Below are 11658 nucleotides of genomic sequence, written 5' to 3' on the forward strand. Positions count from 1 at the left end.
TAACACAGCTGCACATATATAAATTACAACCAAAATAAACATGTGGATTAAAATCTGTCATTGACAGAGATACAACAAATCATAAATGCTTCCCTCACCTCCTAATGCTAGGATTCACACTCTTGTTCTATTCTACAGTTCTAGATCTAAATCTCATATTGTACTTTAAAAAAAAAAAAAAAACCAACAACAGACTAACTAGCACATTGCTAGATTAAGATGGCTATTAAATTTTCTTCGAAGCAGTTACGAATCGTTTTCAGACCATTTTTTTTTCCCCAGTGCAGATTATCAGTTAACTTACATTTTCCCTTTGCAATGTACTGGGTGTATTGCTAGGGCAGATATAGTCATTCTCTGCAGAGTCTGGCAAGGAAAAGGTATAGCGAGTAAAGAGTGTGATGCCTTGACTATCTCAGTTTTCCCTGAATTCTTAGGCTGAGCACAGAAAACTGTCTGTACAATCTCTTAAAAAACAGTGGCACTGTTTAAAAAAATATGCTGAATGGCATCAATGAAGTCCCTTAGGCTTTTGACATGTGTATGGCAGAGTTCAGTCAGTTGAAAGGACTACAGGCTCAGAGAACTTCTGTAAAAGTTTCTCATTTTTCAAAATCACCTTGTATCAGTGACTAAGCACCAAGACAAATAGAAATAAATGCATTATGTCATATTTTACTTTCTTTATGCTTCAGTGCAAAATTACATGTGTAATTACATCACACAAATTTTCGTTACTAATGCAGTTAAGACTTCCTTCTAGTTTTACCTATAAATAAAACAAGCTAGTATCTGTTATTATGGGTTGGAAAGGATTATGGAATATTATATACAACATCACATAAGTTTTCAAACACAAAATTAATTCAGGACCTTCTATAAAGCTCAGTCTGCCTTGAATTCATATTAACTTCCTTTCTTCTTTCACAGGTCCTACAGCTCCCTGCCAGGTGGGTAAAAGATGGGCTTTGAGGGGTTTTAGTATGCTTGGAAGGTAAATTTTTGAAAAACAGTGAAAGGAATGACTCACTATCAACATAAATTTCTTCAGGGAGAACCCCTTTTGATAGCTCCATATTTTATTTAAAGGGGTTTCAGTCAACCTGCATCCCAAAATTTGAATATACTGCATCCCACAACAGACCTTCAGAAAGCATAGTAACATTTATCAGGGAGTGGAGCGATAGGACAAGGGGTAACAGTTTTAAACTGAAAGAGGGCAGATTTAGATTAGATATTGGGAAGAAATTCTTTACTGTCAGGGTGATGAAGCACTGGAACAGGTTGCCCAGAGAAGTTGTGGATGCCCCATCCCTGGAAGTGTTCAAGGCCAGGCTGGATGGGGCTTTGAGCAGCCTGGTCTAGTGGGAGGTGTCCCTGCCCATGGCAGGGGGTTGGAACTAGACGATCTTTAAGGTCCCTTCCAACCCAAACCATTCTATGATTCTATGATTTAGTCGGTGATTTAAATAATTTTACAACATCCTACAAAAAATATGTTCAAACATGAATAAATTAAGTAGTTACTCTAAACCACTTGTCTACTGATTTCCTTAGGAAATCAGCAGCCAACCCACTACCCTACCTCCAGCAGCATAACTTTGCAGCTCCAAGCTCTTACTGCAGCTAGGCCACCAGGCTGTTTGGCCTGGGGCTGAGCCAAGGCTAGGCATTTCATATTCCTAAGCCAAAACCAAGGCAGACACTTCTGGGAGCTCTGATTTGTAAGGTAGACAGGATGGAGTCGAAGCAGAGGGATCTAAGTATTAAATTGCTGCATCCTAGCTGAGATGAGCACCATGTCTTCTCCCTTCCTAGGAGGCAACAGTTAAAAACATCCCTTTCAGTTGAGCCTGGTACCTTCTGATCCAGCATTCTTCATAACACTATTACTGCTAATCCATCCCACCACTGAGCTCCTCTGTCCATTTCAGACAAGTGCCTGCAGTCAAACATCCTTGACTTTACCAGTGGCAGCCAAGACCATAGCAGTGAAGCAGGTACAGGTGGGACCTGCCCCCCCTAGGTGCCACCACAAGGCCACACACACTGGCAATGCCCTTCCCCAACAAAACTGGGATCTGCCCACACCTCAGCTCTGCCATTGTTCCAGGCCAGGACCGAGCTGCTTGAGTGCAGGCCCGTGGCTGCCGACGCCTGCCATCCCCCAGCACAGCCACACGACACAGCTTCAACTTCAGCGGTGGTTGAATACTGATATGAAAGTTGTTTACTCTAAAAGCAACTACAAAGATCTTAGCAAGTATCGCATTTTTGAACAAGTGCCAGTTAAAAATTGCCTACATATTTACAATAAATATCAAAGACAGTCAGGGTTGAAGCATGCTGATTTGCAATCTATGTATGTACGCTAGTTTACATAACAAAAATGAATCACAGTAACTTTGGCTTCCACCATATTCTGATAAATTCTTGGATCACGTTAATACCTTATGGCATTTCTACATCTGTTAAATCTATACCTCAATTGTACAGACTTAAGTTCTGCAAACATTCACACACACAAACATCCTCTCTTTTTTTAACGCACTTCAGTGCAGTCATGATTTTTTTTGAACAAATGCACATGAATGCAAAGTGCCTACAGAGCTGAGACCATGTGTGCTAAGCAGTTTCCTCTTAATTTGAAAAGTATTTCTTTCATAACAGTCCTACTAATATCCTTATAATTTGCTTATAAAAAATCACATATTAGCAACATTTCACCTTAAACATAAATTGAGGACAGAGTTAAAAACCAGACATAAACATTTTTTTTTTCTTAATTCAAATACCATTTAGTAGAGAAACTGAAGTAAGATGAGATTTCCGGAGTTATGAAGAGGACACTGTGACAATTCCCAGTGAGCTTATTGAAACTCACACCAGTTCACACCACAGGGAAAGCACTCATCTGTTCAGAATCCAGCCCAGCAACCATAATGGGCATTTAAAATACTCTGCTGACTTTAGCACATACATTTATTGCAAGAATCTCAAGTGCAAACTGACTGAACTGACAGATGCTTTTAAAAGCCAGTGTTTATTAGAAATCTTCACTTTATTACAATTTCAGCATAGAACTTAAAACTGTATGATGATTCAGAGCACGAATTAGGAATCTATTTATGGATCATGAATTTTAACAGGACCACAGGGAAGAACTTTAAAGGAATACAGATAAAAATAATGCCATTAACATCAGTTTTAAATTAACGAGCCAAGATTAGTTGGCTATCGTTACTTAGGCTCATTAAGGATATCCGAATGTGAATCACAAGAAATTTAAAATAACGTATTGGGTTTATCCATCAGGCTTTTAAAATGCTTTCCTCTCATCAAAAATTATAAATACAAAGTAAATAAATGAACAATGCAAATAAATCCATTTTAAATTCTCTGTACTATTTCAAAGGCTTAAAGTGCAGGACCCTGTACAGTCAGATGTATAAGCAATGAGGTATGTCATACAAGTGGAAATGAATGCTTTTTCTCACAATGCCGCCTTCAGAAATCAAACTAAGCATGATACCTAATACAAAAACCCCATTGTATGTTGACAGCTATAATGTAGGTAGAAGAGGTCATGTTAATACAGAACATAAGTGTATGCAATTTGATGTTCCAGTTATTCTAGAAAATGTCTACAATGAATAAAACTTTATCTGCCTGCAAAGCGGAAGGGGCAGCATCATCATTGCAAAGAACAGCAGTCAAACACCTGTTCCATCCTTCAGTGGTAAAATACTAAATAAAACCAAAGTAATGACCTCTGTGCCCCAAGGGAGGATGATTTTAAATCTCACTGACAACAGAACAGTTGTGTTTCTAGTCTGCATACAAGCTGACACACAGTTTGCTCCTACTGCGTATGAGAATATAGAATCAGAAAATAGTCTGGGTTGGAAGGGACCTTTAGAGGTCATCTAGTCCAAACCCCCTGCAATGAGCAGGGACATCTTCCACTAGATCAGGTTGCTCAGAGCTCCATCCAGCCTGACCTTGAATGTCTCCAGGGATGGGGCATCTACCACCTCTCCGGGCAACCCATGCCAGTGCCTCACCACCATCACAGTAAAACACTTCTTCCTTTTATCTACTCTAAATCTACCCTCTTTTAGATTAAAACCATTACCATTTGTCCTATCACAACAGGCCCTGCTAAAAAGTTTGTTCCCATCTTTCCTGTAGGCCCCCTTTAAGCACTGAAATGCTGCTGCAATGTCACTGCAGGGCCTTCTCTTCTCCAGGCAGAACAGCCCCAACTCTCTCAGCCTGTCCTCACGGGAGAGGTGCTCCAGCCCTCTGATCATTTTTGTGGCCCTCCTCTGCACCCACTCCAACAGGTCCATGTCTTTCCTGTGCTGAGGGCTCCAAAGCTGGATGCAGTACTCCAGGTGGGATCTCACAGGAGTGGAGCAGAAGAGCAGAAACACCACCCTTGACCTGCTGGCTACGCTTCTTTCAATGCAGCACAGGATACACTTGGCCTTCTGGCCTGCAAGCACACACTGTTGGCTCAGCTTTTCATCCATCAGTATGCCCAAGTCTTTCTCAGCAGGGCTCTCAATCCCTTCATCCCCCAGCCCATATTGACACCAGGGGTTGCCCCAACCCAGGATCCTGCACCTGACCTGGTTGAACCTCATGAGTTTCACATGGGCCCACTTCTCAAGCTTGTCCAGGTTCCTCTGGGTAGCATCCTGTCCCTCAGGTGCATCAACCGGACCACTCAGCTTGGTGTCGTCTGCAAACTTGCTGAGGGTGCACTCAATCTTACTGTCTATGTCATTGATGAATATATTTAACACTCCTGAGGGACACCACTTGTCACCAGTCTCCATCTGGACATTGAGCCATTGACCACTATGCTCTGGATGCGGCCGTCCAACCAGTTGCTCATCCACCAAACAGTCCACCCACCAAATACATCTCTCTCCAATTTAGAGAGAAGGATGTTGGGGGAGACTGTGTCAAGGGCCTCACAGAAGTTCAGACAGACAACATCCATAGCTCTTCCCTTGTCCACTGATGTCGTCACTCCATCATAGAAGGCCACTAGGTTGGTCAGGCAGGACTTGCCCTTGGTGAAGGCTGGCTGTCTCAAATCACCTTCCTGTCCTCCATGTGCCTTAACATAGCTTCTAGGAGGATCTGTTCCATGATCTTTCTAGGCACAGAGGTGAGGCTGACAGGTCAGTAGTTCCCAGGGTCCTCCTTTCTACCCATTTTAAAAATAAGTGCAATGTTTCCCATATTTTCCAGTCACCAGGGACTTCACCTGACTGCCATGACTTTTCCAATATCATGGAGAGTGGCTTGGCAACTACATCAGCCAGTTCCCTCAGGACCCTAGGATGCATCTCATCAGGTCCCATAGACTTCAGTATGTCCAGGTTCCTCGGGTGGTCACGAACCTGGTCTTCTCTTACAGTGGGACAGACTTTGCTCCCTCAGTCCCCACTGTGTGGTCCACCTACTTGAGAAGTGTAGGAAAAGAGGTTGCCAGTAAAGACTGAGGCAAAAAAGTTGGTGAGTACCTCAGCCATCTCCTTATCCATTGTTACCAGTTTCCCAGTCTTGCTCATTGTGGGGGTACACTTTCTTTACCTTCCTTTTCTGGCTGACATACCTGTAGAAGCCCTTCTCATTATTCTTTGTGTCCCTTGACAAGTGCAGCACCAGCTGCGCCTTGGCCTTCCTGATCCCATCCCTACACAACCGGTCGGTGTCCCTATACTCTTCCTAGGATATCTGTCCCTGCTTCCACTGCCTGTGCATTTCCTTCTTGCCCTTTAGTTTGACCAGCAGGTCTCAACTCATCCATACCAGTCTCTTGCCTTCCTTTCCTGAATTCTCACACCTGGGGATAGAGAGCTCTTGTGCCCAATGGAAAGCGCCCTTAAAGATCTGCCAGCTCTGTTCTGCTCCCTTGTCCCTGAGGGCAGTTTCCCAGGGGGTCCTATTGACTAACTCCTTGAAGAGCTGGAAGTTTGATATGCAGAGATTTGTTGAAGACGTATGGTTTCCACTACACGCTGCATGTTATGGTTCAGATTAGAACAAACGCAACAGCCATGAGGAAATACTGAGGCAGAAAGACAAGTAGAATGCAATTGTGACAGCCTTGTACATTGACGAGGGGAAGTACTCTGCATAAATAGCACCATACAGCCACATCACAAATGCCCTGCTCTGAAGAGCATTTACAATCATAATGCTCATGATGTCAAAGGAACTATTTTTGTGAATAAGAGTTCATTAGTGGAAGCAAAAGATCACAACCTGAGCCATTAATGTGAAAAATACTAATCTTTAAATAACTAACCCAATATGACCCCAGCAGTCACTTTCACTGCCTTTGACAAGCATGATTTGATATCCTCTAGCCTAAAAATGTTCAACTCTGCCTCCTCCAACCCAATTTGCCTAATCACTGACTCTTCTTTCTCAACTTCTGTCTTTGCTTCCTGTGAGTAGATCTTTTCCTAGTTCAAGTAGCTAAATTTGGACTAAAAGGTCTACACGGAATAACTGCACGCTCTAAAGAGCACAACGCCCAGACACTACCCATGAATGGAGAGTGGAAAACCTGTGCTTCAGCCTGGAGTAAATCATTAAGCCACACATACAGACACACACACTAGCAGACCTATACGCTGAGGAACAAGAAAACTGTGCAGTGTAGTAAGGAGGTAGGACAAACACAGACTTGTCTCATTTTGTCCTAATTCAGTTCATTAGCTTAAATTCAAACAATTTGACTTGCTGTTCATGGGCCATAGCCATACTACGTAGTTTGTGAAGATGGGAAATCTTAATACTGCAGTAAGAATGCTTTGTTTTGTTTCCAAACAGTGCTAGACAGCTCAGAATCACTGAACAGGGGCCAGTGCAGCACACAAAGCGGCAGTAAATCAGAAGAATTAGAGTAGGATGGAACCCCCCCAAAGGGAAGTTTAAATAAGAAGCAGCAAGCCCATCTTGCATATTGACTAAATACGGTGAACATTAACAATGGCTTCCATTTCTTTGGTCTTTGGTTTGGATTTTGGGAGGTTTTTTGTACATTGACAGATGACTGCCACTGCTATTATCTCCAAAATGACATATCCGTCATCATTTTTAAAGGTTTCTGCTTTGGTTTTAGACTTTTTGAAGAGCTGCACAGTTGTTGTTATTCTTCTGCCCTCTTTAATAGAAACTCCTTCGAGGATATCAGGAACTGAATCATCAATATTAAAACATCAAATATTGAAATACTCAGACAACTCCACCATCTGCTACACTGTGGCGGTTTGCATGCTCCCCCTGTATATGAAGTCTTACTTCAGGAGATGTGGAGCTCTTTAAGACCCCGTCAAATTTATGGATGCATTGTATATAAATTAGTCACCCTTGTCCTTAAATTATTACTGAATTAGGAAAAACTGCTCAGTCATGACAAAGTAGGGGAAAACAGGAGTTTTGGAATCAAAGCTGTCAACATTTTCAACTTTTTAGTGGACTATAGTGAAGTCATCTCTGAACGTCTCTTCAGCTGTCTGAATATCCTATAAAATATTGTAACTCAAAGCTTATTTCTACAAAACAAGTTATCCTATTTAGACTTACAAAAGCATCGGTGTTAACACTTCATGTTCTTATAGCAATGTCTGTATATATTAAACTGTGCCTTAACACAGCTATAAAGATTTCTGGGAGGCCATTAGGAAAGAAAATGAGGCGCAAATCCTTGGAATTTACAAGAGAAAAAAACACTTTATAACACCATAATCAGGAGTTTAAAAGATCAACCACTAGCAGACCAAGTCAGACAGAAAGTACATTTTTGCATTCAAGATCTGTAAAGAAACCCTTAAACTGTGAAGTATACTTTACAGGAAACTTCTGCCCCCACAGTCATACCTCATTTTATCTCCCCATCTTTTCTAAACTGTCAGAAACTGTCCTTCTGACAAGCACCTTGCAAACAGCTTTTCAGTTGCATCAGAGAATCTCCAAATACACTTGAAAGTTACAGTCAAATAAAGCTCTGCCTGTTTATAAGGCCACACTGCACTGACAGAAGATTTTGGAAGTTTGCTAACAAGGCTATGGAATTCCTGGTGGGTTCCTTTGAATTTTTAGGGTTTAGTTTGGATTTGGCAGGTGGCTTTCATTTGTGCAGGAATTCCTCAGGAATTCTGCCACCGGGAATGACTGAAGAGACATATCCTGCCTGCTCACACCCCTTCTTCTGCCAGCTCCACATGAGGTCATGTTGATTCGCTAGCAGCCTGCAACAGGAATTAGTCTGCAGACACCGTGGCTTGAAAGAGCTGTATCCTATGACACTTTCAGCTACTAACCATCGATTAAACAGTTTGCTGGAGAAGCCCAGCTGATAAGTGAAAAAAATAAAAGCCAGTTCCTCCTAAATTACCAACCATGCATCACACAGAAACCTTCAAATTGCAGCAGTCTACTTTAGCTTTTTATCTTCTTTAAACTGCTAATAAGAACAAAAAACTTAAGTGAAAAAAATCGCTAAGTTAAAGTTCAAAATGTGCTAAAATGAACAGAATTTCTGCTCAAAATCCTCTTCATTAACAATTATTGCATACTTCAGAAAAAAAAAAGTAGGTCCTTAGGAAAGCTGAATGCTAATTTTAAAGCAATCAAAAATGCATAGATGTTTTAAATTACAAGAAACGGCTCTGTAACATCTTGACTACTTAAACAGAAGCAGACGGTTTACATGGCTTTACTCCTTAATTAAACATTTTATATGTTCTATAAAATGGTATCTGATGGCATTCTTTCTGATTGGCTTTCTAAATTTAAATTGCAAAGTAATTTTGTATGCACCATATTAACCAGAAAATTAATTAAAATATTCGTATCCAACACTAACTTACCAACCTAGTTTCTATTTTCTAATACATGTGAAAAATCTAATCATTCACCTCTTTCCTGTTTCTTCTTCATGATAATGCTAACATTTTTTCATAATTCTGCTGGGTTCCTTTATTTTAAATAGTCCTAATTTAAAAGGCAGTATTTTAGATTTTCCCTTCCTATCCCCTTTACAAAACCAAAAACAGTGAACCATGAAAGATAAGATGGAATTTATTTTATGAAGACCTTAAAACCAACTTCAAACAAGATATAGGTATGGATGCTACTATGATAGTAAGATACAAATACTGATGAGTGTAAAAGATTTGAGGGAGATGATAATGAAGGTTTAAAGAAATTGCTTAGAATTCATGTCATGAAAGAAAGACAACTGGGAAAAGGTATGCTGTCCTCAAGTTCCCCAGGGAAAATAAAATCAGGTTACATAGTTCCAGAAAGCCACAATCACATGGTTAGAAGAAAAAAAGGAATGCAAAGAAAAGACTGAGCATAGTGGGTGAAGTTTTCATAAAATCTGTAAAGTGTACAAATTTGATGTGGTAATTCCAGCAAAAGGAAGGGTTTCACAATTATTATTTATAGTTATTGGCATGAGTTTCTAAAGCTGATTCAGAACAAACATAGTAAAAGGCAGAAATAGACAAAACAACAATATAATCGCTGAGCCAGGGACTTGTTTAACTGTGTGACTACTGAAGACAAGCTTAGATTAGAATGAACTTCATTCTGTTCCCGTGGCTTATAGTTTAAATTGGTGAGAAAAGGTAACATCATTCATTGTGTGCACAAATGGCCCTGCTCAGTTACACTTCGGTACAATCTGCCGTAAGCAGATGACAAAAACCTATCACAAAGTGAAGAAAGAAGTTGCTTTTAAGTGACTTGTGAGTCATGTAAAGTCATTAGTGCTGCAAGTCACCACACCCTGCACATACATCGAACCTCTCGCATTAGGGCATGTTGCACGTTTTATGCTACAGCAGCTTTTCCTGGTTCTTTCCGGGCACTGAGACAGCACTCTGCAGCTCAGAATTCCACAGAACTTTTGGGGCCTCACCTGCTCCTCTTGACCCAACACAAGCCACGTCAATGAGCAGGGGAGGGAACCAAGTCATCAATAGACATTCCTTAATTGATTAAATGCAGCTATGTCACAGCACAGTTCTGTATATATGACCAGTACTGTGTAGAAAGATAAATAACCCTATTTTTCCATCTAGACATGTATTTTGATTAAAAATAGCAGTTGCAAAAAAAAAAGCAGTATTTTATTGAGGAAATCAGAATATCAACTTGAAAAAAAAAATTGCAGTAATATGATAAAACTAGGATAGTTAGCTGTTAAAGCGATCAGAATCCTCATTCTGATCAGTGTCTGCTCTCCATTTCCTTTAACACTAAAATTAGGCATTCAAAACCACTGACAAAAGGAACAACAGAATAACTCATGGAACTGATTACCATTAGGAATTAAAGAAAATACGCTAGTGAATATTTTTAGACATACATTGTTTTAAAAAATTTGACATTAATTTAAAATAAAGTTATTATTAAAGTTTTAATAATGACTGAAGATCAAAAAATGCCTATTCTTGTATTCCTCTAGGTAAACAAGACAGCTTTTACACTTTTGCACAATACATCATGCATCGCCTTCTAGCTACATTTGAATTCAGAGAGCGAACTGATTTCACTTACCTAGTAGTTACTTAGAGCCCTCTAAGTGAAGCTTGGGCTGAAAAAAGGGAAGAAACACATGACAGTTAGTTACACTAAACTAAATTAGGACTGAAACATTTCATATGTTTTAGCATGCATTCTTTCCTTAACACCCCTGAGAGACTTTATGTATCATCATGTGCTAAATGAACTTTTAATGATGACAAGACAATATCCCCACCCCATCTGGAAGACCCTAAGTCACTGAATCAGCACATAAAGAGATAAATGTTGCAAGAAAAAGTCAGTCCTTCTATAAGAAGACTCATTTAAATTCTGAAAATTGAAAATTAAAAACGAAGAGCCATACACTAACCAACCATAACCATTAGGAAGGAAATAAATTTTTCAGCAGATATGTATTTCACCATTAGTTTAACAGATGTAAGTTTGTAATAACATGAAAATTATAAACTAATTCCCCAGGTACACTCTACTGGAGTATAATGTTTTTGTCTTTTTTGACTAAACAGTATTTGTCCCCAAATATTTCACAATGTGTTTGTTTAGATAGCTAAAACCAAGAAGTAAACACAAAAATCATGAACCAATCCACTTTCAACAACAAGCCTTAGGTGCTTCTATGTCAGGTTGACACCAGCTGAAGTATCTAACTCATGTTTGCTTTTGTCAACATAAATGAGAGTATGCTCAGAGAGTGAACCATAACATTATTTGACATCATTTCAAACAAAGTAAGCATGTGGAGGGGCAAACCGCAAGAAATTCTGCATTATAGGTAATGCAATATAATCCCGAATTATCTTTAAAACATGTAATTCTTGCAAAGTTTTCTTGTAGTGTATATGCATTTCAGAACCTGCTTTCCATGCCCTGTTCATAAAAACAAGTATGTTTTTGTCTCCACAAATAATAACTGGCAGCAAGCACAACAGTTCTTAACCGTTACCTGAACTTTCAGAAGTCCACCCCATCCCCCAGAGCACCCTACCACCCCTCAATCCCTTCACAGCCCTCGGCCTGACGTGCTGCACTGAGCTGTCGGCCTCACCTCCATGAGGAGAGGCACCCCAGTGC

This window comes from Chroicocephalus ridibundus, chromosome 7 (assembly GCF_963924245.1).
Source record: "Chroicocephalus ridibundus chromosome 7, bChrRid1.1, whole genome shotgun sequence".
Taxonomy (NCBI): Eukaryota; Metazoa; Chordata; class Aves; order Charadriiformes; family Laridae; genus Chroicocephalus; species Chroicocephalus ridibundus.